Consider the following 26213-nt stretch of genomic DNA (forward strand, 5'->3'; position numbering starts at 1 on the left):
AGCAGCCCCATTCTCTGTGCCTCTGTGCGAGCACTGCCATGGGCAGATGAGGCTGAGCAACAGCTTTCCAGGATAGCCCCTTCTGGCTGCCAGCTATCTGCAGACGTTCGCAGTTTCGGAGCAGGGCTGTGATAGGAGCCTGGCAGGGACACCACCATTCCCAGCATGCGTTTGAAGTTTCAAGTGGCAAGATAAGCAAGGAGCCCCATTCTCTGTGCCTCTGTGCGAACAGTGCCATGGGCAGATGAGGCTGAGCAAGGGCTTTCCAGGATAGCACCTTCTGGCTGCCAGCTGTCTGCAGACGTTCGCATTTTAAGGGCAGGGCTGCGAAAGGAGCCTAGCAGGTACACCATCTTTCCCAGGCTACGTTTGAAGTTTGAGGTGGCAAGACAAGCAAGGATCCCCATTCTCTGTGCCTCTGTGCGAGCCGTGCCATGGGCAGATGAGGCTGAGCAACAGCTTTCCAGGCTAGCCCCTTCTGCCTGCCAGCTATCGGCAGACGTTCGCACTTTCGGAGCAGGGCTGCGAAAGGAGCCTGGCTTTGACACAAACTTTCCCAGGCTACGTTTGAAGTTTGAGGTGGCAAGACAAGCAAGCAGCCCCATTCTCTGTGCCTCTGTGCGAGCAATGCCATGGGCAGATGAGGCTGAGCAACAGCTTTCCAGGATAGCCCCTTCTGCCTGCCAGCTATCTGCAGAAGTTCGCACTTTCGGAGCAGGGCTGTGATAGGAGCCTGGCAGGGACACCACCATTCCCAGCATGCGTTTGAAGTTTCAAGTGGCAAGATAAGCAAGCAGCCCCATTCTCTGTGCCTCTATGCGAACAGTGCCATGGGCAGATGAGGCTGAGCAACAGCTTTCCAGGCTAGCCCCTTCTGGCTGCCAGCTATCTGCAGACGTTCGCACTTTAAGAGCAGGGCTGCGAAAGGAGCCTAGCAGGTACACCATCTTTCCCAGGCTACGTTTGAAGTTTGAGGTGGCAAGACAAACAAGCAGCCCCATTCTCTGTGCCTCTGTGCGAGCCGTGCCATGGGTAGATGAGGCTGAGCAACAGCTTTCCAGGCTAGCACCTTCTGGCTGCCAGCTATCTGCAGACGTTCGCACTTTCGGAGCAGGGCTGTGATAGGAGCCTGGCAGGGACACCACCATTCCCAGCATGCGTTTGAAGTTTCAAGTGGCAAGATAAGCAAGCAGCCCCATTCTCTGTGCCTCTATGCGAACAGTGCCATGGGCAGATGAGGCTGAGCAACAGCTTTCCAGGCTAGCCCCTTCTGCCTGCCAGCTATCTGCAGACGTTCGCATTTCAAGAGCAGGGCTGCGAAAGGAGCCTAGCAGGTACACCAACTTTCCCAGGCTACGTTTGAAGTTTGAGGTGGCAAGACAAGCAAGCAGCCCCATTCTCTGTGCCTCTGTGCGAGTCGTGCCATGGGCAGATGAGGCTGAGCAACAGCTTTCCAGGCTAGCACCTTCTGGCTGCCAGCTATCTGCAGACGTTCGCACTTTCGGAGCAGGGCTGTGATAGGAGCCTGGCAGGGACACCACCATTCCCAGCATGCGTTTGAAGTTTCAAGTGGCAAGATAAGCAAGCAGCCCCATTCTCTGTGCCTCTATGCGAACAGTGCCATGGGCAGATGAGGCTGAGCAACAGCTTTCCAGGATAGCCCCTTCAGCCTGCCAACTATCTGCAGAAGTTCGCAATTTCGGAGCAGGGCTGTGATAGGAGCCTGGCAGGGACACCACCATTCCCAGCATGCGTTTGAAGTTTCAAGTGGCAAGATAAGCAAGCAGCCCCATTCTCTGTGCCTCTATGCGAACAGTGCCATGGGCAGATGAGGCTGAGCAACAGCTTTCCAGGATAGCCCCTTCTGCCTGCCAGCTATCTGAAGACGTTCGCACTTTCGGAGCAGGGCTGCGAAAGGAGTCTGGCTGGGACACCAACTTTCCCAGGCTACGTTTGAAGTTTGAGGTGGCAAGACAAGCAAGCAGCCCCATTCTCTGTGTCTCTGTGCGAGCCGTGCCATGGGCAGATGATGCTGAGCAACAGCTTTCCAGGCTAGCCCCTTCTGCCTGCCAGCTATCTGCAGACGTTCGCACTTTCGGAGCAGGGCTGTGATAGGAGCCTGGCAGGGACACCACCATTCCCAGCATGCGTTTGAAGTTTCAAGTGGCAAGATAAGCAAGCAGCCCCATTCTCTGTGCCTCTATGCGAACAGTGCCAGGGGCAGATGACGCTGAGCAACAGCTTTCCAGGCTAGCCCCTTCTGCTTGCCAGCTATCTGCAGACGTTCGCAGTTTCGGAGCAGGGCTGGGATAGGAGCCTGGCAGGGACACCACCCTTCCCAGCATGCGTTTGAAGTTTCAAGTGGCAAGATAAGCAAGGAGCCCCATTCTCTGTGCCTCTATGCGAACAGTGCCATGGGCAGATGAGGCTGAGCAACAGCTTTCCAGGCTAGCCCCTTCTGGCTGCCAGCTATCTGCAGACGTTCGCATTTCAAGAGCAGGGCTGCGAAAGGAGCCTAGCAGGTACACCATCTTTCCCAGGCTACGTTTGAAGTTTGAGGTGGCAAGACAAGCAAGGAGCCCCATTCTCTGTGCCTCTGTGCGAGCCGTGCCATGGGCAGATGAGGCTGAGCAACAGATTTCCAGGCTAGCACCTTCTGCCTGCCAGCTATCTGCAGACGTTCGCACTTTCGGAGCAGGGCTGCAAAAGGAGCCTGGCTGGGACACCAACTTTCCCAGGCTACCTTTGAAGATTGAGGTGGCAAGACAAGCAAGGAGCCCCATTCTCTGTGCCTCTGTGCGAACAGTGCCATGGGCAGATGAGGCTGAGCAACAGCTTTCCAGGCTAGCCCCTTCTGCCTGCCAGCTATCTGCAGACGTTCGCACTTTCGGAGCAGGGCTGTGTTAGGAGCCTGGCAGGGACACCACCATTCCCAGCATGCGTTTGAAGTTTCAAGTGGCAAGATAAGCAAGGAGCCCCATTCTCTGTGCCTCTATGCGAACAGTGCCATGGGCAGATGAGGCTGAGCAACAGCTTTCCAGGCTAGCCCCTTCTGGCTGCCAGCTATCTGCAGACGTTCGCATTTTAAGAGCAGGGCTGCGAAAGGAGCCTAGCAGGTACACCATCTTTCCCAGGCTACGTTTGAAGTTTGAGGTGGCAAGACAAGCAAGGAGCCCCATTCTCTGTGCCTCTGTGCGATCCGTGCCATGGGCAGATGAGGCTGAGCAACAGCTTTCCAGGCTAGCCCCTTCGGGCTGCCAGCTATCTGCAGACGTTCGCACTTTCGGAGCAGGGCTGCGAAAGGAGCCTGGCTGGGACACCAACTTTCCCAGGCTACGTTTGAAGTTTGAGGTGGCAAGACAAGCAAGCAGCCCCATTCTCTGTGCCTCTGTGCGAGCACTGCCATGGGCAGATGAGGCTGAGCAACAGCTTTCCAGGCTAGCCCCTTCTGCTTGCCAGCTATCTGCAGACGTTCGCACTTTCGGTGCAGGGCTGTGATAGGAGCCTGGCAGGGACACCACCATTCCCAGCATGCGTTTGAAGTTTCAAGTGGCAAGATAAGCAAGCAGCCCCATTCTCTGTGCCTCTGTGCGAGCAGTGCCATGGGCAGATGAGGCTGAGCAAGGGCTTTCCAGGATAGCACCTTCTGTCTGCCATCTATCTGCAGACGTTCGCACTTTCGGAGCAGGGCTGCGAAAGGAGCCTGGCTGGGACACCAACTTTCCCAGGCTACCTTTGAAGTTTGAGGTGGCAAGACAAGCAAGCAGCCCCATTCTCTGTGCCTCTGTGCGAGCCGTGCCATGGGCAGATGAGGCTGAGCAACAGCTTTCCAGGCTAGCCCCTTCTGCCTGCCAGCTATCTGCAGACGTTCGCACTTTCGGAGCAGGGCTGTGATAGGAGCCTGGCAGGGACACCACCATTCCCAGCATGCGTTTGAAGTTTCAAGTGGCAAGATAAGCAAGCAGCCCCATTCTCTGTGCCTCTATGCGAACAGTGCCATGGGCAGATGAGGCTGAGCAACAGCTTTCCAGGCTAGCCCCTTCTGCTTGCCAGCTATCTGCAGACGTTCGCACTTTCGGAGCAGGGCTGGGATAGGAGCCTGGCAGGGACACCACCCTTCCCAGCATGCGTTTGAAGTTTCAAGTGGCAAGGTAAGCAAGCAGCCCCATTCTCTGTGCCTCTATGCGAACAGTGCCATGGGCAGATGAGGCTGAGCAACAGCTTTCCAGGCTAGCCCCTTCTGGCTGCCAGCTATCTGCAGACGTTCGCACTTTCGGAGCAGGGCTGCGAAAGGAGCCTAGTAGGAAAACCATCTTTCCCAGGCTACGTTTGAAGTTTGAGGTGGCAAGACAAGCAAGCAGCCCCATTCTCTGTGCCTCTGTGCGAGCACTGCCATGGGCAGATGAGGCTGAGCAACAGCTTTCCAGGATAGCCCCTTCTGGCTGCCAGCTATCTGCAGACGTTCGCACTTTCGGAGCAGGGCTGTGATAGGAGCCTGGCAGGGACACCACCATTCCCAGCATGAGTTTGAAGTTTCAAGTGGCAAGATAAGCAAGCAGCCCCATTCTCTGTGCCTCTATGCGAACAGTGCCATGGGCAGATGAGGCTGAGCAACAGCTTTCCAGGATAGCCCCTTCTGGCTGCCAGCTATCTGCAGACGTTCTCACTTTCGGAGCAGGGCTGCGAAAGGAGCCTGGCTGGGACACCAACTTTCCCAGACTACGTTTGAAGTTTGAGGTGGCAAGACAAGCAAGGCGCCCCATTCTCTGTGCCTCTGTGCGAGCCGTGCCATGGGCAGATGAGGCTGAGCAACAGCTTTCCAGGCTAGCCCCTTCTGCCTGCCAGCTATCTGCAGACGTTCGCACTTTCGGAGCAGGGCTGTGATAGGAGCCTGGCAGGGACACCACCATTCCCAGCATGCGTTTGAAGTTTCAAGTGGCAAGATAAGCAAGCAGCCCCATTCTCTGTGCCTCTATGCGAACAGTGCCATGGGCAGATGAGGCTGAGCAACAGCTTTCCAGGCTAGCCCCTTCTGCTTGCCAGCTATCTGCAGACGTTCGCATTTCAAGAGCAGGGCTGCGAAAGCAGCCTAGCAGGTACACCATCTTTCCCAGGCTACGTTTGAAGTTTGAGGTGGCAAGACAAGCAAGGAGCCCCATTCTCTGTGCCTCTGTGCGAGCACTGCCATGGGCAGATGAGGCTGAGCAAGAGCTTTCCAGGCTAGCCCCTTCTGCCTGCCAGCTATCTGCAGACGTTCGCACTTTCGGAGCAGGGCTGTGATAGGAGCCTGGCAGGGACACCACCATTCCCAGCATGCGTTTGAAGTTTCAAGTGGCAAGATAAGCAAGCAGCCCCATTCTCTGTGCCTCTGTGCGATCCGTGCCATGGGCAGATGAGGCTGAGCAACAGCTTTCCAGGCTAGCCCCTTCTGGCTGCCAGCTATCTGCAGACGTTCGCACTTTCGGAGCAGGGCTGCGAAAGGAGCCTGGCTGGGACACCAACTTTCCCAGGCTACGTTTGAAGTTTGAGGTGGCAAGACAAGCAAGCAGCCCCATTCTCTGTGCCTCTGTGCGAGCACTGCCATGGGCAGATGAGGCTGAGCAACAGCTTTCCAGGCTAGCCCCTTCTGGCTGGCAGCTATCTGCAGACGTTCGCACTTTCGGTGCAGGGCTGTGATAGGAGCCTGGCAGGGACACCACCATTCCCAGCATGCGTTTGAAGTTTCAAGTGGCAAGATAAGCAAGCAGCCCCATTCTCTGTGCCTCTGTGCGAGCAGTGCCATGGGCAGATGAGGCTGAGCAAGGGCTTTCCAGGATAGCACCTTCTGTCTGCCATCTATCTGCAGACGTTCGCACTTTCGGAGCAGGGCTGCGAAAGGAGCCTGTCTGGGACACCAACTTTCCCAGGCTACCTTTGAAGTTTGAGGTGGCAAGACAAGCAAGCAGCCCCATTCTCTGTGCCTCTGTGCGAGCCGTGCCATGGGCAGATGAGGCTGAGCAACAGCTTTCCAGGCTAGCCCCTTCTGCCTGCCAGCTATCTGCAGACGTTCGCACTTTCGGAGCAGGGCTGTAATAGGAGCCTGGCAGGGACACCACCATTCCCAGCATGCGTTTGAAGTTTCAAGTGGCAAGATAAGCAAGCAGCCCCATTCTCTGTGCCTCTATGCGAACAGTGCCATGGGCAGATGAGGCTGAGCAACAGCTTTCCAGGCTAGCCCCTTCTGCTTGCCAGCTATCTGCAGACGTTCGCACTTTCGGAGCAGGGCTGGGATAGGAGCCTGGCAGGGACACCACCCTTCCCAGCATGCGTTTGAAGTTTCAAGTGGCAAGGTAAGCAAGCAGCCCCATTCTCTGTGCCTCTATGCGAACAGTGCCATGGGCAGATGAGGCTGAGCAACAGCTTTCCAGGCTAGCCCCTTCTGGCTGCCAGCTATCTGCAGACGTTCGCACTTTCGGAGCAGGGCTGCGAAAGGAGCCTAGTAGGAAAACCATCTTTCCCAGGCTACGTTTGAAGTTTGAGGTGGCAAGACAAGCAAGCAGCCCCATTCTCTGTGCCTCTGTGCGAGCACTGCCATGGGCAGATGAGGCTGAGCAACAGCTTTCCAGGATAGCCCCTTCTGGCTGCCAGCTATCTGCAGACGTTCGCACTTTCGGAGCAGGGCTGGGATAGGAGCCTGGCAGGGACACCACCATTCCCAGCATGCGTTTGAAGTTTCAAGTGGCAAGATAAGCAAGCAGCCCCATTCTCTGTGCCTCTATGCGAACAGTGCCATGGGCAGATGAGGCTGAGCAACAGCTTTCCAGGATAGCCCCTTCTGGCTGCCAGCTATCTGCAGACGTTCTCACTTTCGGAGCAGGGCTGCGAAAGGAGCCTGGCTGGGACACCAACTTTCCCAGACTACGTTTGAAGTTTGAGGTGGCAAGACAAGCAAGGCGCCCCATTCTCTGTGCCTCTGTGCGAGCCGTGCCATGGGCAGATGAGGCTGAGCAACAGCTTTCCAGGCTAGCCCCTTCTGCCTGCCAGCTATCTGCAGACGTTCGCACTTTCGGAGCAGGGCTGTGATAGGAGCCTGGCAGGGACACCACCATTCCCAGCATGCGTTTGAAGTTTCAAGTGGCAAGATAAGCAAGCAGCCCCATTCTCTGTGCCTCTATGCGAACAGTGCCATGGGCAGATGAGGCTGAGCAACAGCTTTCCAGGCTAGCCCCTTCTGCTTGCCAGCTATCTGCAGACGTTCGCATTTCAAGAGCAGGGCTGCGAAAGCAGCCTAGCAGGTACACCATCTTTCCCAGGCTACGTTTGAAGTTTGAGGTGGCAAGACAAGCAAGGAGCCCCATTCTCTGTGCCTCTGTGCGAACAGTGCCATGGGCAGATGAGGCTGAGCAACAGCTTTCCAGGCTAGCCCCTTCTGCCTGCCAGCTATCTGCAGACGTTCGCACTTTCGGAGCAGGGCTGTGATAGGAGCCTGGCAGGGACACCACCATTCCCAGCATGCGTTTGAAGTTTCAAGTGGCAAGATAAGCAAGGAGCCCCATTCTCTGTGCCTCTATGCGAACAGTGCCATGAGCAGATGAGGCTGAGCAACAGCTTTCCAGGCTAGCCCCTTCTGGCTGCCAGCTATCCGCAGACGTTCGCATTTCAAGAGCAGGGCTGCGAAAGGAGCCTAGCAGGTACACCATCTTTCCCAGGCTACGTTTGAAGTTTGAGGTGGCAAGACAAGCAAGGAGCCCCATTCTCTGTGTCTCTGTGCGAGCCGTGCCATGGGCAGATGAGGCTGAGCAACAGATTTCCAGGATAGCACCTTCTGCCTGCCAGCTATCTGCAGACGTTCACACTTTCGGAGCAGGGCTGCAAAAGGAGCCTGGCTGGGACACCAACTTTCCCAGGCTACCTTTGAAGTTTGAGGTGGCAAGACAAGCAAGCAGCCCCATTCTCTGTGCCTCTGTGCGAGCCGTGCCATGGGCAGATGAGGCTGAGCAACAGCTTTCCAGGCTAGCCCCTTCTGCCTGCCAGCTATCTGCAGACGTTCGCACTTTCGGAGCAGGGCTGTGATAGGAGCCTGGCAGGGACACCACCATTCCCAGCATGCGTTTGAAGTTTCAAGTGGCAAGATAAGCAAGCAGCCCCATTCTCTGTGCCTCTATGCGAACAGTGCCATGGGCAGATGAGGCTGAGCAACAGCTTTCCAGGCTAGCCCCTTCTGCTTGCCAGCTATCTGCAGACGTTCGCACTTTCGGAGCAGGGCTGGGATAGGAGCCTGGCAGGGACACCACCCTTCCCAGCATGCGTTTGAAGTTTCAAGTGGCAAGGTAAGCAAGCAGCCCCATTCTCTGTGCCTCTATGCGAACAGTGCCATGGGCAGATGAGGCTGAGCAACAGCTTTCCAGGCTAGCCCCTTCTGGCTGCCAGCTATCTGCAGACATTCGCACTTTCGGAGCAGGGCTGCGAAAGGAGCCTAGTAGGAAAACCATCTTTCCCAGGCTACGTTTGAAGTTTGAGGTGGCAAGACAAGCAAGCAGCCCCATTCTCTGTGCCTCTGTGCGAGCACTGCCATGGGCAGATGAGGCTGAGCAACAGCTTTCCAGGATAGCCCCTTCTGGCTGCCAGCTATCTGCAGACGTTCGCACTTTCGGAGCAGGGCTGTGATAGGAGCCTGGCAGGGACACCACCATTCCCAGCATGCGTTTGAAGTTTCAAGTGGCAAGATAAGCAAGCAGCCCCATTCTCTGTGCCTCTATGCGAACAGTGCCATGGGCAGATGAGGCTGAGCAACAGCTTTCCAGGATAGCCCCTTCTGGCTGCCAGCTATCTGCAGACGTTCGCACTTTCGGAGCAGGGCTGCGAAAGGAGCCTGGCTGGGACACCAACTTTCCCAGACTACGTTTGAAGTTTGAGGTGGCAAGACAAGCAAGGCGCCCCATTCTCTGTGCCTCTGTGCGAGCCGTGCCATGGGCAGATGAGGCTGAGCAACAGCTTTCCAGGCTAGCCCCTTCTGCCTGCCAGCTATCTGCAGACGTTCGCACTTTCGGAGCAGGGCTGTGATAGGAGCCTGGCAGGGACACCACCATTCCCAGCATGCGTTTGAAGTTTCAAGTGGCAAGATAAGCAAGCAGCCCCATTCTCTGTGCCTCTATGCGAACAGTGCCATGGGCAGATGAGGCTGAGCAACAGCTTTCCAGGCTAGCCCCTTCTGGCTGCCAGCTATCTGCAGACGTTCGCATTTCAAGAGCAGGGCTGCGAAAGCAGCCTAGCAGGTACACCATCTTTCCCAGGCTACGTTTGAAGTTTGAGGTGGCAAGACAAGCAAGGAGCCCCATTCTCTGTGCCTCTGTGCGAGCACTGCCATGGGCAGATGAGGCTGAGCAACAGCTTTCCAGGATAGCCCCTTCTGCCTGCCAGCTATCTGCAGACGTTCGCACTTTCGGAGCAGGGCTGTGATAGGAGCCTGGCAGGGACACCACCATTCCCAGCATGCGTTTGAAGTTTCAAGTGGCAAGATAAGCAAGCAGCCCCATTCTCTGTGCCTCTATGCGAACAGTGCCATGAGCAGATGAGGCTGAGCAACAGCTTTCCAGGCTAGCCCCTTCTGGCTGCCAGCTATCCGCAGACGTTCGCATTTCAAGAGCAGGGCTGCGAAAGGAGCCTAGCAGGTACACCATATTTCCCAGGCTACGTTTGAAGTTTGAGGTGGCAAGACAAGCAAGGAGCCCCATTCTCTGTGTCTCTGTGCGAGCCGTGCCATGGGCAGATGAGGCTGAGCAACAGATTTCCAGGATAGCACCTTCTGCCTGCCAGCTATCTGCAGACGTTCACACTTTCGGAGCAGGGCTGCAAAAGGAGCCTGGCTGGGACACCAACTTTCCCAGGCTACCTTTGAAGTTTGAGGTGGCAAGACAAGCAAGCAGCCCCATTCTCTGTGCCTCTGTGCGAACAGTGCCATGGGCAGATGAGGCTGAGCAACAGCTTTCCAGGCTAGCCCCTTCTGCCTGCCAGCTATCTGCAGACGTTCGCACTTTCGGAGCAGGGCTGTGATAGGAGCCTGGCAGGGACACCACCATTCCCAGCATGCGTTTGAAGTTTCAAGTGGCAAGATAAGCAAGGAGCCCCATTCTCTGTGCCTCTATGCGAACAGTGCCATGGGCAGATGAGGCTGAGCAACAGCTTTCCAGGCTAGCCCCTTCTGGCTGCCAGCTATCTGCAGACGTTCGCATTTTAAGAGCAGGGCTGCGAAAGGAGCCTAGCAGGTACACCATCTTTCCCAGGCTACGTTTGAAGTTTGAGGTGGCAAGACAAGCAAGGAGCCCCATTCTCTGTGCCTCTGTGCGATCCGTGCCATGGGCAGATGAGGCTGAGCAACAGCTTTCCAGGCTAGCCCCTTCTGGCTGCCAACTATCTGCAGACGTTCGCACTTTCGGAGCAGGGCTGCGAAAGGAGCCTGGCAGGGAAACCAACTTTCCCAGGCTACGTTTGAAGTTTGAGGTGGCAAGACAAGCAAGCAGCCCCATTCTCTGTGCCTCTGTGCGAGCACTGCCATGGGCAGATGAGGCTGAGCAACAGCTTTCCAGGATAGCACCTTGTGGCTGCCAGCTATCTGCAGACGTTCGCACTTTCGGAGCAGGGCTGTGATAGGAGCCTGGCAGGGACACCACCATTCCCAGCATGCGTTTGAAGTTTGAGGTGGCAAGATAAGCAAGCAGCCCCATTCTCTGTGCCTCTGTGCGAGCACTGCCATGGGCAGATGAGGCTGAGCAACAGCTTTCCAGGCTAGCCCCTTCTGCCTGCCAGCTATCTGCAGACGTTCGCATTTCAAGAGCAGGGCTGCGAAAGGAGCCTAGCAGGTACACCATCTTTCCCAGGCTACGTTTGAAGTTTCAGGTGGCAAGACAAGCAAGCAGCCCCATTCTCTGTGCCTCTGTGCGAGCCGTGCCATGGGCAGATGAGGCTGAGCAACAGCTTTCCAGGCTAGCCCCTTCTGCTGCCAGCTATCTGCAGACGTTCGCACTTTCGGAGCAGGGCTGCGAAAGGAGCCTGGCAGGGACACCAACTTTCCCAGGCTACGTTTGAAGTTTGAGGTGGCAAGACAAGCAAGCAGCCCCATTCTCTGTGCCTCTGTGCGAGCACTGCCATGGGCAGATGAGGCTGAGCAACAGCTTTCCAGGATAGCCCCTTCTGCCTGCCAGCTATCTGCAGACGTTCGCACTTTCGGAGCAGGGCTGTGATAGGAGCCTGGCAGGGACACCACCATTCCCAGCATGCGTTTGAAGTTTCAAGTGGCAAGATAAGCAAGCAGCCCCATTCTCTGTGCCTCTATGCGAACAGTGCCATGGGCAGATGAGGCTGAGCAACAGCTTTCCAGGCTAGCCCCTTCTGCTTGCCAGCTATCTGCAGACGTTCGCACTTTCGGAGCAGGGCTGCGAAAGGAGCCTGGCTGGGACACCACCATTCCCAGCATGCGTTTGAAATTTCAAGAGGCAAGATAAGCAAGAAGCCCCATTCTCTGTGCCTCTATGCGAACAGTGCCATGGGCAGATGAGGCTGAGCAACAGCTTTCCAGGCTAGCCCCTTCTGGCTGCCAGCTATCTGCAGACGTTCGCATTTCAAGAGCAGGGCTGCGAAAGGAGCCTAGCAGGTACACCATCTTTCCCAGGCTACGTTTGAAGTTTCAGGTGGCAAGACAAGCAAGCAGCCCCATTCTCTGTGCCTCTGTGCGAGCACTGCCATGGGCAGATGAGGTTGAGCAACAGCTTTCCAGGCTAGCCCCTTCTGGCTGCCAGCTATCTGCAGACGTTCGCACTTTCAGAGCAGGGCTGCGAAAGGAGCCTGGCTGGGACACCAACTTTCCCAGGCTACCTTTGAAGTTTGAGGTGGCAAGACAAGCAAGCAGCCCCATTCTCTGTGCCTCTGTGCGAGCAGTGCCATGGGCAGATGAGGCTGAGCAACAGCTTTCCAGGATAGCCCCTTCTGCCTGCCAGCTATCTGCAGACGTTCGCACTTTCGGAGCAGGGCTGTGATAGGAGCCTGGCAGGGACACCACCATTCCCAGCATGCGTTTGAAGTTTCACGTGGCAAGATAAGCAAGCAGCCCCATTCTCTGTGCCTCTATGCGAACAGTGCCATGGGCAGATGAGGCTGAGCAAGTGCTTTCCAGGCTAGCCCCTTCTGGCTGCCAACTATCTGCAGACGTTCGCACTTTCAGAGTAGGGCTGCGAAAGGAGCCTGGCTGGGACACCAGTTTTCCCAGGCTATGTTTGAAGTTTGAGGTGGAGAGACAAGCAAGCAGCCCCATTCTCTGTGCCTCTGTGTGAACAGTGCCATGGGCAGATGAGGCTGAGCAACTGCTTTCCAGGCTAGCCCCTTCTGCCTGCCAGCTATCTGCAGACGTTCGCATTTCAAGAGCAGGGCTGCGAAAGGAGCCTGTCTGGGACACCAACTTTCCCAGGCTACGTTTGAAGTTTGAAGTGGCAAGACAAGCAAGCAGCCCCATTCTCTGTGCCTCTGTGCGAGCACTGCCATGGGCAGATGAGGCTGAGCAACAGCTTTCCAGGCTAGCCCCTTCTGCCTGCCAGCTATCTGCAGACGTTCGCACTTTCGGAGCAGGGCTGGGATAGGAACCTGGCAGGGACACCACCATTCCCAGCATGCGTTTGAAGTTTCAAGTGGCAAGATAAGCAAGCAGCCCCATTCTCTGTGCCTCTATGCGAACAGTGCCATGGGCAGATGAGGCTGAGCAACAGCTTTCCAGGCTAGCCCCTTCTGCCTGCCAGCTATCTGCAGACGTTCGCATTTCAAGAGCAGGGCTGCGAAAGGAGCCTAGCAGGTACACCAACTTTCCCAGGCTACGTTTGAAGTTTCAGGTGGCAAGATAAGCAAGCAGCCCCATTCTCTGTGCCTCTGTGCGAGCCGTGCCATGGGCAGATGAGGCTGAGCAACAGCTTTCCAGGCTAGCCCCTTCTGCTGCCAGCTATCTGCAGACGTTCGCACTTTCGGAGCAGGGCTGCGAAAGGAGCCTGGCTGGGACACCAACTTTCCCAGGCTACGTTTGAAGTTTGAGGTGGCAAGACAAGCAAGCAGCCCCATTCTCTGTGCCTCTGTGCGAGCAGTGCCATGGGCAGATGAGGCTGAGCAACAGCTTTCCAGGCTAGCCCCTTCTGCCTGCCAGCTATCTGCAGACGTTCGCACTTTCGGAGCAGTGCTGTGATAGGAGCCTGGCAGGGACACCACCATTCCCAGCATGCGTTTGAAGTTTCAAGTGGCAAGATAAGCAAGCAGCCCCATTCTCTGTGCCTCTATGCGAACAGTGCCATGGGCAGATGAGGCTGAGCAAGTGCTTTCCAGGCTAGCCCCTTCTGGCTGCCAACTATCTGCAGACGTTCGCACTTTCGGAGCAGGGCTGCGAAAGGAGCCTGGCTGGGACACCAACTTTCCCAGGCTACGTTTGAAGTTTGAGGTGGCAAGACAAGCAAGCAGCCCCATTCTCTATGCCTCTGTGCGAGCACTGCCATGGGCAGATGAGGCTGAGCAACAGCTTTCCAGGATAGCCCCTTCTGCCTGCCAGCTATCTGCAGACGTTCGCACTTTCGGAGCAGGGCTGTGATAGGAGCCTGGCAGGGACACCAAAATTCCCAGCATGCGTTTGAAGTTTCAAGTGGCAAGATAAGCAAGCAGCCCCATTCTCTGTGCCTCTATGCGAACAGTGCCATGGGCAGATGAGGCTGAGCAACTGCTTTCCAGGCTAGCCCCTTCTGGCTGCCAGCTATCCGCAAACGTTCGCATATCAAGAGCAGGGCTGCGAAAGGAGCCTAGCAGGAACACCGACTTTCCCAGGCTACGTTTGAAGTTTGAGGTGGCAAGACAAGCAAGGAGCCCCATTCTCTGTGCCTCTGTGCGAGCAGTGCCATGGGCAGATGAGGCTGAGCAACAGCTTTCCAGGCTAGCCCCTTCTGCCTGCCAGCTATCGGCAGACTTTCGCAATTTCGGAGCAGGGCTGCGAAAGGAGCCTGGCTGGGACACCAACTTTCCCAGGCTACGTTTGAAGTTTGAAGTGGCAAGACAAGCAAGCAGCCCCATTCTCTGTGCCTCTGTGCGAGCACTGCCATGGGCAGATGAGGCTGAGCAACAGCTTTCCAGGATAGCCCCTTCTGCCTGCCAGCTATCTGCAGACGTTCGCACTTTCGGAGCAGGGCTGTGATAGGAACCTGGCAGGGACACCACCATTCCCAGCATGCGTTTGAAGTTTCAAGTGGCAAGATAAGCAAGCAGCCCCATTCTCTGTGCCTCTATGCGAACAGTGCCATGGGCAGATGAGGCTGAGCAACAGCTTTCCAGGCTAGCCCCTTCTGCCTGCCAGCTATCTGCAGACATTCGCATTTCAAGAGCAGGGCTGCGAAAGGAGCCTAGCAGGTACACCATCTTTCCCAGGCTACGTTTGAAGTTTCAGGTGGCAAGACAAGCAAGCAGCCCCATTCTCTGTGCCTCTGTGCGAGCAGTGCCATGGGCAGATGAGGCTGAGCAACAGCTTTCCAGGCTAGCCCCTTCTGCCTGCCAGCTATCCGCAGACGTTCGCACTTTCGGAGCAGGGCTGCGAAAGGAGCCTGGCTGGGACACCAACTTTCCCAGGCTACGTTTGAAATTTCAAGTGGCAAGATAAGCAAGAAGCCCCATTCTCTGTGCCTCTGTGCGAACAGTGCCATGGGCAGATGAGGCTGAGCAACAGCTTTCCAGGCTAGCCCCTTCTGCCTGCCAGCTATCTGCAGACGTTCGCACTTTCGGAGCAGGGCTGTGATAGGAGCCTGGCAGGGACACCACCATTCCCAGCATGCGTTTGAAGTTTCAAGTGGCAAGATAAGCAAGCAGCCCCATTCTCTGTGCCTCTATGCGAACAGTGCCATGGGCCTATGAGGCTGAGCAAGTGCTTTCCAGGCTAGCCCCTTCTGGCTGCCAACTATCTGCAGACGTTCGCACTTTCGGAGCAGGGCTGCGAAAGGAGCCTGGCTGGGACACCAACTTTCCCAGGCTATGTTTGAAGTTTGAGGTGGCAAGACAAGCAAGCAGCCCCATTCTCTGTGCCTCTGTGTGAACAGTGCCATGGGCAGATGAGGCTGAGCAACTGCTTTCCAGGCTAGCCCCTTCTGGCTGCCAGCTATCTGCAGAGGTTCGCATTTCAAGAGCAGGGCTGCGAAAGGAGCCTGGCTGGGACACCAACTTTCCCAGGCTACGTTTGAAGTTTGAAGTGGCAAGACAAGCAAGCAGCCCCATTCTCTGTGCCTCTGTGCGAGCACTGCCATGGGCAGATGAGGCTGAGCAACAGCTTTCCAGGCTAGCCCCTTCTGCCTGCCAGCTATCTGCAGACGTTCGCATTTCAAGAGCAGGGCTGCGAAAGGAGCCTAGCAGGTACACCATCTTTCCCAGGCTACGTTTGAAGTTTGAGGTGGCAAGACAAGAAAGGAGCCCCATTCTCTGTGCCTCTGTGCGAGCAGTGCCATGGGCAGATGAGGCTGAGCAACAGCTTTCCAGGCTAGCACCTTCTGGCTGCCAGCTATCCGCAGACGTTCGCACTTTCGGAGCAGGGCTGCGAAAGGAGCCTGGCTGGGACACCAACTTTCCCAGGCTACGTTTGAAATTTCAAGTGGCAAGATAAGCAAGAAGCCCCATTCTCTGTGCCTCTGTGCGAGCAGTGCCATGGGCAGATGAGGCTGAGCAACAGCTTTCCAGGCTAGCCCCTTCTGCCTGCCAGCTATCTGCAGACGTTCGCACTTTCGGAGCAGGGCTGTGATAGGAGCCTGGCAGGGACACCACCATTCCCAGCATGCGTTTGAAGTTTCAAGTGGCAAGATAAGCAAGCAGCCCCATTCTCTGTGCCTCTATGCGAACAGTGCCATGGGCCTATGAGGCTGAGCAAGTGCTTTCCAGGCTAGCCCCTTCTGGCTGCCAACTATCTGCAGACGTTCGCACTTTCGGAGCAGGGCTGTGATAGGAGCCTGGCTGGGACACCAACTTTCCCAGGCTACGTTTGAAATTTCAAGTGGCAAGATAAGCAAGAAGCCCCATTCTCTGTGCCTCTGTGTGAGCACAGCCATGGGCAGATGAGGCTGAGCAACAGCTTTCCAGGCTAGCCCCTTCTGGCTGCCAGCTATCTGCAGACGTTCGCATTTCAAGAGCAGGGCTGCGAAAGGAGCCTAGCAGGTACACCATCTTTCCCAGGCTACGTTTGAAGTTTGAGGTGGCAAGACAAGCAAGCAGCCCCATTCTCTGTGCCTCTGTGCGAGCAGTGCCATGGGCAGATGAGGCTGAGCAACAGCTTTCCAGGCTAGCCCCTTCTGCCTGCCAGCTATCTGCAGACGTTTGCACTTTCGGAGCAGTGCTGTGATAGGAGCCTGGCAGGGACACCACCATTCCCAGCATGCGTTTGAAGTTTCAAGTGGCAAGATAAGCAAGCAGCCCCATTCTCTGTGCCTCTATGCGAACAGTGCCATGGGCAGATGAGGCTGAGCAAGTGCTTTCCAGGCTAGCCCCTTCTGGCTGCCAACTATCTGCAGACGTTCGCACTTTCGGAGCAGGGCTGCGAAAGGAGCCTGGCTGGGACACCAACTTTCCCAGGCTACGTTTGAAGTTTGAGGTGGCAAGACAAGCAAGCAGCCCCATTCTCTGTGCCTCTGTGCGAGCACTGCCATGGGCAGATGAGGCTGAGCAACAGCTTTCCAGGATAGCCCCTTCTGCCTGCCAGCTATCTGCAGACGTTCGCACTTTCGGAGCAGGGCTGTGATAGGAGCCTGGCAGGGACACCAAAATTCCCAGCATGCGTTTGAAGTTTCAAGTGGCAAGATAAGCAAGCAGCCCCATTCTCTGTGCCTCTATGCGAACAGTGCCATGGGCAGATGAGGCTGAGCAACTGCTTTCCAGGCTAGCCCCTTCTGCCTCCCAGCTATCCGCAGACGTTCGCATTTCAAGAGCAGGGCTGCGAAAGGAGCCTAGCAGGTACACCATCTTTCCCAGGCTACGTTTGAAGTTTGAGGTGGCAAGACAAGCAAGGAGCCCCATTCTCTGTGCCTCTGTGCGAGCAGTGCCATGGGCAGATGAGGCTGAGCAACAGCTTTCCAGGCTAGCCCCTTCTGCCTGCCAGCTATCGGCAGACGTTCGCATTTTCAGAGCAGGGCTGCGAAAGGAGCCTGGCTGGGACACCAACTTTCCCAGGCTACGTTTGAAGTTTGAAGTGGCAAGACAAGCAAGCAGCCCCATTCTCTGTGCCTCTGTGCGAGCACTGCCATGGGCAGATGAGGCTGAGCAACAGCTTTCCAGGCTAGCCCCTTCTGCCTGCCAGCTATCTGCAGACGTTCGCACTTTCGGAGCAGGGCTGTGATAGGAGCCTGGCAGGGACACCACCATTCCCAGCATGCGTTTGAAGTTTCAAGTGGCAAGATAAGCAAGCAGCCCCATTCTCTGTGCCTCTATGCGAACAGTGCCATGGGCCTATGAGGCTGAGCAAGTGCTTTCCAGGCTAGCCCCTTCTGGCTGCCAACTATCTGCAGACGTTCGCACTTTCGGAGCAGGGCTGCGAAAGGAGCCTGGCTGGGACACCAACTTTCCCAGTCTATGTTTGAAGTTTGAGGTGGCAAGACAAGCAAGCAGCCCCATTCTCTGTGCCTCTGTGTGAACAGTGCCATGGGCAGATGAGGCTGAGCAACTGCTTTCCAGGCTAGCCCCTTCTGCCTGCCAGCTATCTGCAGACGTTCGCATTTCAAGAGCAGGGCTGCGAAAGGAGCCTGGCTGGGACACCAACTTTCCCAGGCTACGTTTGAAGTTTGAAGTGGCAAGACAAGCAAGCAGCCCCATTCTCTGTGCCTCTGTGCGAGCACTGCCATGGGCAGATGAGGCTGAGCAACAGCTTTCCAGGCTAGCCCCTTCTGCCTGCCAGCTATCTGCAGACGTTCGCACTTTCGGAGCAGGGCTGGGATAGGAACCTGGCAGGGACACCACCATTTCCAGCATGCGTTTGAAGTTTCAAGTGGCAAGATAAGCAAGCAGCCCCATTCTCTGTGCCTCTATGCGAACAGTGCCATGGGCAGATGAGGCTGAGCAACAGCTTTCCAGGCTAGCCCCTTCTGCCTGCCAGCTATCTGCAGATGTTCGCATTTCAAGAGCAGGGCTGCGAAAGGAGCCTAGCAGGTACACCATCTTTCCCAGGATACGTTTGAAGTTTGAGGTGGCAAGACAAGCAAGCAGCCCCATTCTCTGTGCCTCTGTGCGAGCAGTGCCATGGGCAGATGAGGCTGAGCAACAGCTTTCCAGGCTAGCACCTTCTGGCTGCCAGCTATCCGCAGACGTTCGCACTTTCGGAGCAGGGCTGGGATAGGAGCCTGGCTGGGACACCAACTTTCCCAGCATGCGTTTGAAGTTTCAAGTGGCAAGATAAGCAAGCAACCCCATTCTCTGTGCCTCTATGCGAACAGTGCCATGGGCAGATGAGGCTGAGCAACTGCTTTCCAGGCTAGCCCCTTCTGCCTGCCAGCTATCGGCAGACGTTCGCACTTTCGGAGCAGGGCTGCGAAAGGAGCCTGGCTGGGACACCAAGTTTCCCAGGCTACGTTTGAAGTTTGAGGTGGCAAGACAAGCAAGCAGCCCCATTCTCTGTGCCTCTGTGCGAGCAGTGCCATGGGCAGATGAGGCTGAGCAACAGCTTTCCAGGCTAGCCCCTTCTGCCTGCCAGCTATCTGCAGACGTTCGCACTTTCGGAGCAGTGCTGTGATAGGAGCCTGGCAGGGACACCACCATTCCCAGCATGCGTTTGAAGTTTCAAGTGGCAAGATAAGCAAGCAGCCCCATTCTCTGTGCCTCTATGCGAACAGTGCCATGGGCAGATGAGGCTGAGCAAGTGCTTTCCAGGCTAGCCCCTTCTGGCTGCCAACTATCTGCAGACGTTCGCACTTTCGGAGCAGGGCTGCGAAAGGAGCCTGGCTGGGACACCAACTTTCCCAGGCTACGTTTGAAGTTTGAGGTGGCAAGACAAGCAAGCAGCCCCATTCTCTATGCCTCTGTGCGAGCACTGCCATGGGCAGATGAGGCTGAGCAACAGCTTTCCAGGATAGCCCCTTCTGCCTGCCAGCTATCTGCAGACGTTCGCACTTTCGGAGCAGGGCTGTGATAGGAGCCTGGCAGGGACACCAAAATTCCCAGCATGCGTTTGAAGTTTCAAGTGGCAAGATAAGCAAGCAGCCCCATTCTCTGTGCCTCTATGCGAACAGTGCCATGGGCAGATGAGGCTGAGCAACTGCTTTCCAGGCTAGCCCCTTCTGGCTGCCAGCTATCCGCAGACGTTCGCATATCAAGAGCAGGGCTGCGAAAGGAGCCTAGCAGGAACACCGACTTTCCCAGGCTACGTTTGAAGTTTGAGGTGGCAAGACAAGCAAGGAGCCCCATTCTCTGTGCCTCTGTGCGAGCAGTGCCATGGGCAGATGAGGCTGAGCAACAGCTTTCCAGGCTAGCCCCTTCTGCCTGCCAGCTATCGGCAGACTTTCGCAATTTCGGAGCAGGGCTGCGAAAGGAGCCTGGCTGGGACACCAACTTTCCCAGGCTACGTTTGAAGTTTGAAGTGGCAAGACAAGCAAGCAGCCCCATTCTCTGTGCCTCTGTGCGAGCACTGCCATGGGCAGATGAGGCTGAGCAACAGCTTTCCAGGATAGCCCCTTCTGCCTGCCAGCTATCTGCAGACGTTCGCACTTTCGGAGCAGGGCTGTGATAGGAACCTGGCAGGGACACCACCATTCCCAGCATGCGTTTGAAGTTTCAAGTGGCAAGATAAGCAAGCAGCCCCATTCTCTGTGCCTCTATGCGAACAGTGCCATGGGCAGATGAGGCTGAGCAACAGCTTTCCAGGCTAGCCCCTTCTGCCTGCCAGCTATCTGCAGACATTCGCATTTCAAGAGCAGGGCTGCGAAAGGAGCCTAGCAGGTACACCATCTTTCCCAGGCTACGTTTGAAGTTTCAGGTGGCAAGACAAGCAAGCAGCCCCATTCTCTGTGCCTCTGTGCGAGCAGTGCCATGGGCAGATGAGGCTGAGCAACAGCTTTCCAGGCTAGCCCCTTCTGCCTGCCAGCTATCCGCAGACGTTCGCACTTTCGGAGCAGGGCTGCGAAAGGAGCCTGGCTGGGACACCAACTTTCCCAGGCTACGTTTGAAATTTCAAGTGGCAAGATAAGCAAGAAGCCCCATTCTCTGTGCCTCTGTGCGAACAGTGCCATGGGCAGATGAGGCTGAGCAACAGCTTTCCAGGCTAGCCCCTTCTGCCTGCCAGCTATCTGCAGACGTTCGCACTTTCGGAGCAGGGCTGTGATAGGAGCCTGGCAGGGACACCACCATTCCCAGCATGCGTTTGAAGTTTCAAGTGGCAAGATAAGCAAGCAGCCCCATTCTCTGTGCCTCTATGCGAACAGTGCCATGGGCCTATGAGGCTGAGCAAGTGCTTTCCAGGCTAGCCCCTTCTGGCTGCCAACTATCTGCAGACGTTCGCACTTTCGGAGCAGGGCTGCGAAAGGAGCCTGGCTGGGACACCAACTTTCCCAGGCTATGTTTGAAGTTTGAGGTGGCAAGACAAGCAAGCAGCCCCATTCTCTGTGCCTCTGTGTGAACAGTGCCATGGGCAGATGAGGCTGAGCAACTGCTTTCCAGGCTAGCCCCTTCTGGCTGCCAGCTATCTGCAGACGTTCGCATTTCAAGAGCAGGGCTGCGAAAGGAGCCTGGCTGGGACACCAACTTTCCCAGGCTACGTTTGAAGTTTGAAGTGGCAAGACAAGCAAGCAGCCCCATTCTCTGTGCCTCTGTGCGAGCACTGCCATGGGCAGATGAGGCTGAGCAACAGCTTTCCAGGCTAGCCCCTTCTGCCTGCCAGCTATCTGCAGACGTTCGCATTTCAAGAGCAGGGCTGCGAAAGGAGCCTAGCAGGTACACCATCTTTCCCAGGCTACGTTTGAAGTTTGAGGTGGCAAGACAAGAAAGGAGCCCCATTCTCTGTGCCTCTGTGCGAGCAGTGCCATGGGCAGATGAGGCTGAGCAACAGCTTTCCAGGCTAGCACCTTCTGGCTGCCAGCTATCCGCAGACGTTCGCACTTTCGGAGCAGGGCTGCGAAAGGAGCCTGGCTGGGACACCAACTTTCCCAGGCTACGTTTGAAATTTCAAGTGGCAAGATAAGCAAGAAGCCCCATTCTCTGTGCCTCTGTGCGAGCAGTGCCATGGGCAGATGAGGCTGAGCAACAGCTTTCCAGGCTAGCCCCTTCTGCCTGCCAGCTATCTGCAGACGTTCGCACTTTCGGAGCAGGGCTGTGATAGGAGCCTGGCAGGGACACCACCATTCCCAGCATGCGTTTGAAGTTTCAAGTGGCAAGATAAGCAAGCAGCCCCATTCTCTGTGCCTCTATGCGAACAGTGCCATGGGCCTATGAGGCTGAGCAAGTGCTTTCCAGGCTAGCCCCTTCTGGCTGCCAACTATCTGCAGACGTTCGCACTTTCGGAGCAGGGCTGTGATAGGAGCCTGGCTGGGACACCAACTTTCCCAGGCTACGTTTGAAATTTCAAGTGGCAAGATAAGCAAGAAGCCCCATTCTCTGTGCCTCTGTGTGAGCACTGCCATGGGCAGATGAGGCTGAGCAACAGCTTTCCAGGCTAGCCCCTTCTGGCTGCCAGCTATCTGCAGACGTTCGCATTTCAAGAGCAGGGCTGCGAAAGGAGCCTAGCAGGTACACCAACTTTCCCAGGCTACGTTTGAAGTTTGAGGTGGCAAGACAAGCAAGCAGCCCCATTCTCTGTGCCTCTGTGCGAGCAGTGCCATGGGCAGATGAGGCTGAGCAACAGCTTTCCAGGCTAGCCCCTTCTGCCTGCCAGCTATCTGCAGACGTTTGCACTTTCGGAGCAGTGCTGTGATAGGAGCCTGGCAGGGACACCACCATTCCCAGCATGCGTTTGAAGTTTCAAGTGGCAAGATAAGCAAGCAGCCCCATTCTCTGTGCCTCTATGCGAACAGTGCCATGGGCAGATGAGGCTGAGCAAGTGCTTTCCAGGCTAGCCCCTTCTGGCTGCCAACTATCTGCAGACGTTCGCACTTTCGGAGCAGGGCTGCGAAAGGAGCCTGGCTGGGACACCAACTTTCCCAGGCTACGTTTGAAGTTTGAGGTGGCAAGACAAGCAAGCAGCCCCATTCTCTGTGCCTCTGTGCGAGCACTGCCATGGGCAGATGAGGCTGAGCAACAGCTTTCCAGGATAGCCCCTTCTGCCTGCCAGCTATCTGCAGACGTTCGCACTTTCGGAGCAGGGCTGTGATAGGAGCCTGGCAGGGACACCAAAATTCCCAGCATGCGTTTGAAGTTTCAAGTGGCAAGATAAGCAAGCAGCCCCATTCTCTGTGCCTCTATGCGAACAGTGCCATGGGCAGATGAGGCTGAGCAACTGCTTTCCAGGCTAGCCCCTTCTGCCTGCCAGCTATCCGCAGACGTTCGCATTTCAAGAGCAGGGCTGCGAAAGGAGCCTAGCAGGTACACCATTTTTCCCAGGCTACGTTTGAAGTTTGAGGTGGCAAGACAAGCAAGGAGCCCCATTCTCTGTGCCTCTGTGCGAGCAGTGCCATGGGCAGATGAGGCTGAGCAACAGCTTTCCAGGCTAGCCCCTTCTGCCTGCCAGCTATCGGCAGACGTTCGCATTTTCAGAGCAGGGCTGCGAAAGGAGCCTGGCTGGGACACCAACTTTCCCAGGCTACGTTTGAAGTTTGAAGTGGCAAGACAAGCAAGCAGCCCCATTCTCTGTGCCTCTGTGCGAGCACTGCCATGGGCAGATGAGGCTGAGCAACAGCTTTCCAGGCTAGCCCCTTCTGCCTGCCAGCTATCTGCAGACGTTCGCACTTTCGGAGCAGGGCTGTGATAGGAGCCTGGCAGGGACACCACCATTCCCAGCATGCGTTTGAAGTTTCAAGTGGCAAGATAAGCAAGCAGCCCCATTCTCTGTGCCTCTATGCGAACAGTGCCATGGGCCTATGAGGCTGAGCAAGTGCTTTCCAGGCTAGCCCCTTCTGGCTGCCAACTATCTGCAGACGTTCGCACTTTCGGAGCAGGGCTGCGAAAGGAGCCTGGCTGGGACACCAACTTTCCCAGTCTATGTTTGAAGTTTGAGGTGGCAAGACAAGCAAGCAGCCCCATTCTCTGTGCCTCTGTGTGAACAGTGCCATGGGCAGATGAGGCTGAGCAACTGCTTTCCAGGCTAGCCCCTTCTGCCTGCCAGCTATCTGCAGACGTTCGCATTTCAAGAGCAGGGCTGCGAAAGGAGCCTGGCTGGGACACCAACTTTCCCAGGCTACGTTTGAAGTTTGAAGTGGCAAGACAAGCAAGCAGCCCCATTCTCTGTGCCTCTGTGCGAGCACTGCCATGGGCAGATGAGGCTGAGCAACAGCTTTCCAGGCTAGCCCCTTCTGCCTGCCAGCTATCTGCAGACGTTCGCACTTTCGGAGCAGGGCTGGGATAGGAACCTGGCAGGGACACCACCATTTCCAGCATGCGTTTGAAGTTTCAAGTGGCAAGATAAGCAAGCAGCCCCATTCTCTGTGCCTCTATGCGAACAGTGCCATGGGCAGATGAGGCTGAGCAACAGCTTTCCAGGCTAGCCCCTTCTGCCTGCCAGCTATCTGCAGATGTTCGCATTTCAAGAGCAGGGCTGCGAAAGGAGCCTAGCAGGTACACCATCTTTCCCAGGATACGTTTGAAGTTTGAGGTGGCAAGACAAGCAAGCAGCCCCATTCTCTGTGCCTCTGTGCGAGCAGTGCCATGGGCAGATGAGGCTGAGCAACAGCTTTCCAGGCTAGCACCTTCTGGCTGCCAGCTATCCGCAGACGTTCGCACTTTCGGAGCAGGGCTGGGATAGGAGCCTGGCTGGGACACCAACTTTCCCAGCATGCGTTTGAAGTTTCAAGTGGCAAGATAAGCAAGCAACCCCATTCTCTGTGCCTCTATGCGAACAGTGCCATGGGCAGATGAGGCTGAGCAACTGCTTTCCAGGCTAGCCCCTTCTGCCTGCCAGCTATCGGCAGACGTTCGCACTTTCGGAGCAGGGCTGCGAAAGGAGCCTGGCTGGGACACCAACTTTCCCAGGCTACGTTTGAAGTTTGAAGTGGCAAGACAAGCAAGCAGCCCCATTCTCTGTGCCTCTGTGTGAGCACTGCCATGGGCAGATGAGGCTGAGCAACAGCTTTCCAGGCTAGCCCCTTCTGCCTGCCAGTTATCTGCAGACGTTCGCACTTTCGGAGCAGGGCTGTGATAGGAGCCTGGCAGGGACACCACCATTCCCAGCATGTATTTGAAGTTTCAAGTGGCAAGATAAGCAAGCAGCCCCATTCTCTGTGCCTCTATGCGAAAAGTGCCATGGGCAGATGAGGCTGAGCAACAGCTTTCCAGGCTAGCTCTTTGTGGCTTCGAGCTATCTGCAGACGTTCGCATTTCAAGAGCAGGGCTGCGAAAGGAGCCTAGCAGGTACACCATCTTTCCCAGGCTACGTTTGAAGTTTGAGGTGGCAAGACAAGCAAGCAGCCCCATTCTCTGTGCCTCTGTGCGAGCACTGCCATGGGCAGATGAGGCTGAGCAACAGCTTTCCAGGCTAGCCCCTTCTGCCTGCCAGCTATCTGCAGACGTTCGCACTTTCGTAGCAGGGCTGTGATAGGAGCCTGGCAGGGACACCACCATTAACAGCATGCGTTTGAAGTTTCAAGTGGCAAGATAAGCAAGCAGCCCCATTCTCTGTGCCTCTATGCGAACAGTGCCATGGGCAGATGAGGCTGAGGAACAGCTTTCCAGGATAGCACCTTCTGGCTGCCAGCTATCTGCAGACGTTCGCATTTCAAGAGCAGGACTGCGAAAGGAGCCTAGCAGGTACACCATCTTTCCCAGGCTACGTTTGAAGTTTGAGGTGGCAAGACAAGCAAGCAGCCCCATTTTCTGTGCCTCTGTGCGATCAGTGCCATGGGCAGATGAGGCTGAGCAACAGCTTTCCAGGCTAGCCCCTTCTGCCTGCCAGCTATCTGCAGACGTTCGCACTTTCGGAGCAGGGCTGGGATAGGAGCCTGGCAGGGACACCACCATTCCCAGCATGCGTTTGAAGTTTCAAGTGGCAAGATAAGCAAGCAGCCCCATTCTCTGTGCCTCTATGCGAACAGTGCCATGGGCAGATGAGGCTGAGTAACAGCTTTCCAGGCTAGCTCTTTCTGGGTTCGAGCTATCTGCAGACGTTCACACTTTCGGAGCAGGGCTGCGAAAGGAGCCTGGCTGGGACACCAACTTTCCCAGGCTACGTTTGAAGTTTGAGGTGGCAAGACAAGCAAGCAGCCCCATTCTCTGTGCCTCTGTGCGATCCGTGCCATGGGCAGATGAGGCTGAGCAACAGCTTTCCAGGCTAGCACCTTCTGGCTGCCAGCTATCCGCAGACGTTCGCACTTTCGGAGCAGGGCTGCGAAAAGAGCCTGGCTGGGACACCAACTTTCCCAGGCTACGTTTGAAGTTTGAGGTGGCAAGACAAGCAAGCAGCCCCATTCTCTGTGCCTCTGTGCGAGCACTGCCATGGGCAGATGAGGCTGAGCAACAGCTTTCCAGGCTAGCCCCTTCTGGCTGCCAGCTACCTGCAGACGTTCGCACTTTCGGAGCAGGGCTGTGATAGGAGCCTGGCAGGGACACCACCAATCCCAGCATGCGTTTGAAGTTTCAAGTGACAAGATAAGCAAGCAGCCCCATTCTCTGTGCCTCTGTGCGAGCACTGCCATGGGCAGATGAGGCTGAGCAACAGCTTTCCAGGCTAGCACCTTCTGCCTGCCAGCTATCTGCAGACGTTCGCACTTTCGGAGCAGGGCTGCGAAAGGAGCCTGGCTGGGACACCAACTTTCCCAGGCTACGTTTGAAGTTTGAGGTGGCAAGACAAGCAAGCAGCCTCATTCTCTGTGCCTCTATGCGAACAGTGCCATGGGCAGATGAGGCTGAGCAACAGCTTTCCAGGCTAACCCCTTCTGGCTGCCAGCTATCTGCAGACGTTCGCATTTCAAGAGCAGGGCTGCGAAAGGAGCCTGGCTGGGACACCAACTTTCCCAGCATGCGTTTGAAGTTTCAAGTGGCAAGATAAGCAAGCAACCCCATTCTCTGTGCCTCTATGCGAACAGTGCCATGGGCAGATGAGGCTGAGCAACTGCTTTCCAGGCTAGCCC

This window comes from Opisthocomus hoazin, chromosome 25 (assembly GCF_030867145.1).
Source record: "Opisthocomus hoazin isolate bOpiHoa1 chromosome 25, bOpiHoa1.hap1, whole genome shotgun sequence".
Lineage (NCBI taxonomy): Eukaryota > Metazoa > Chordata > Aves > Opisthocomiformes > Opisthocomidae > Opisthocomus > Opisthocomus hoazin.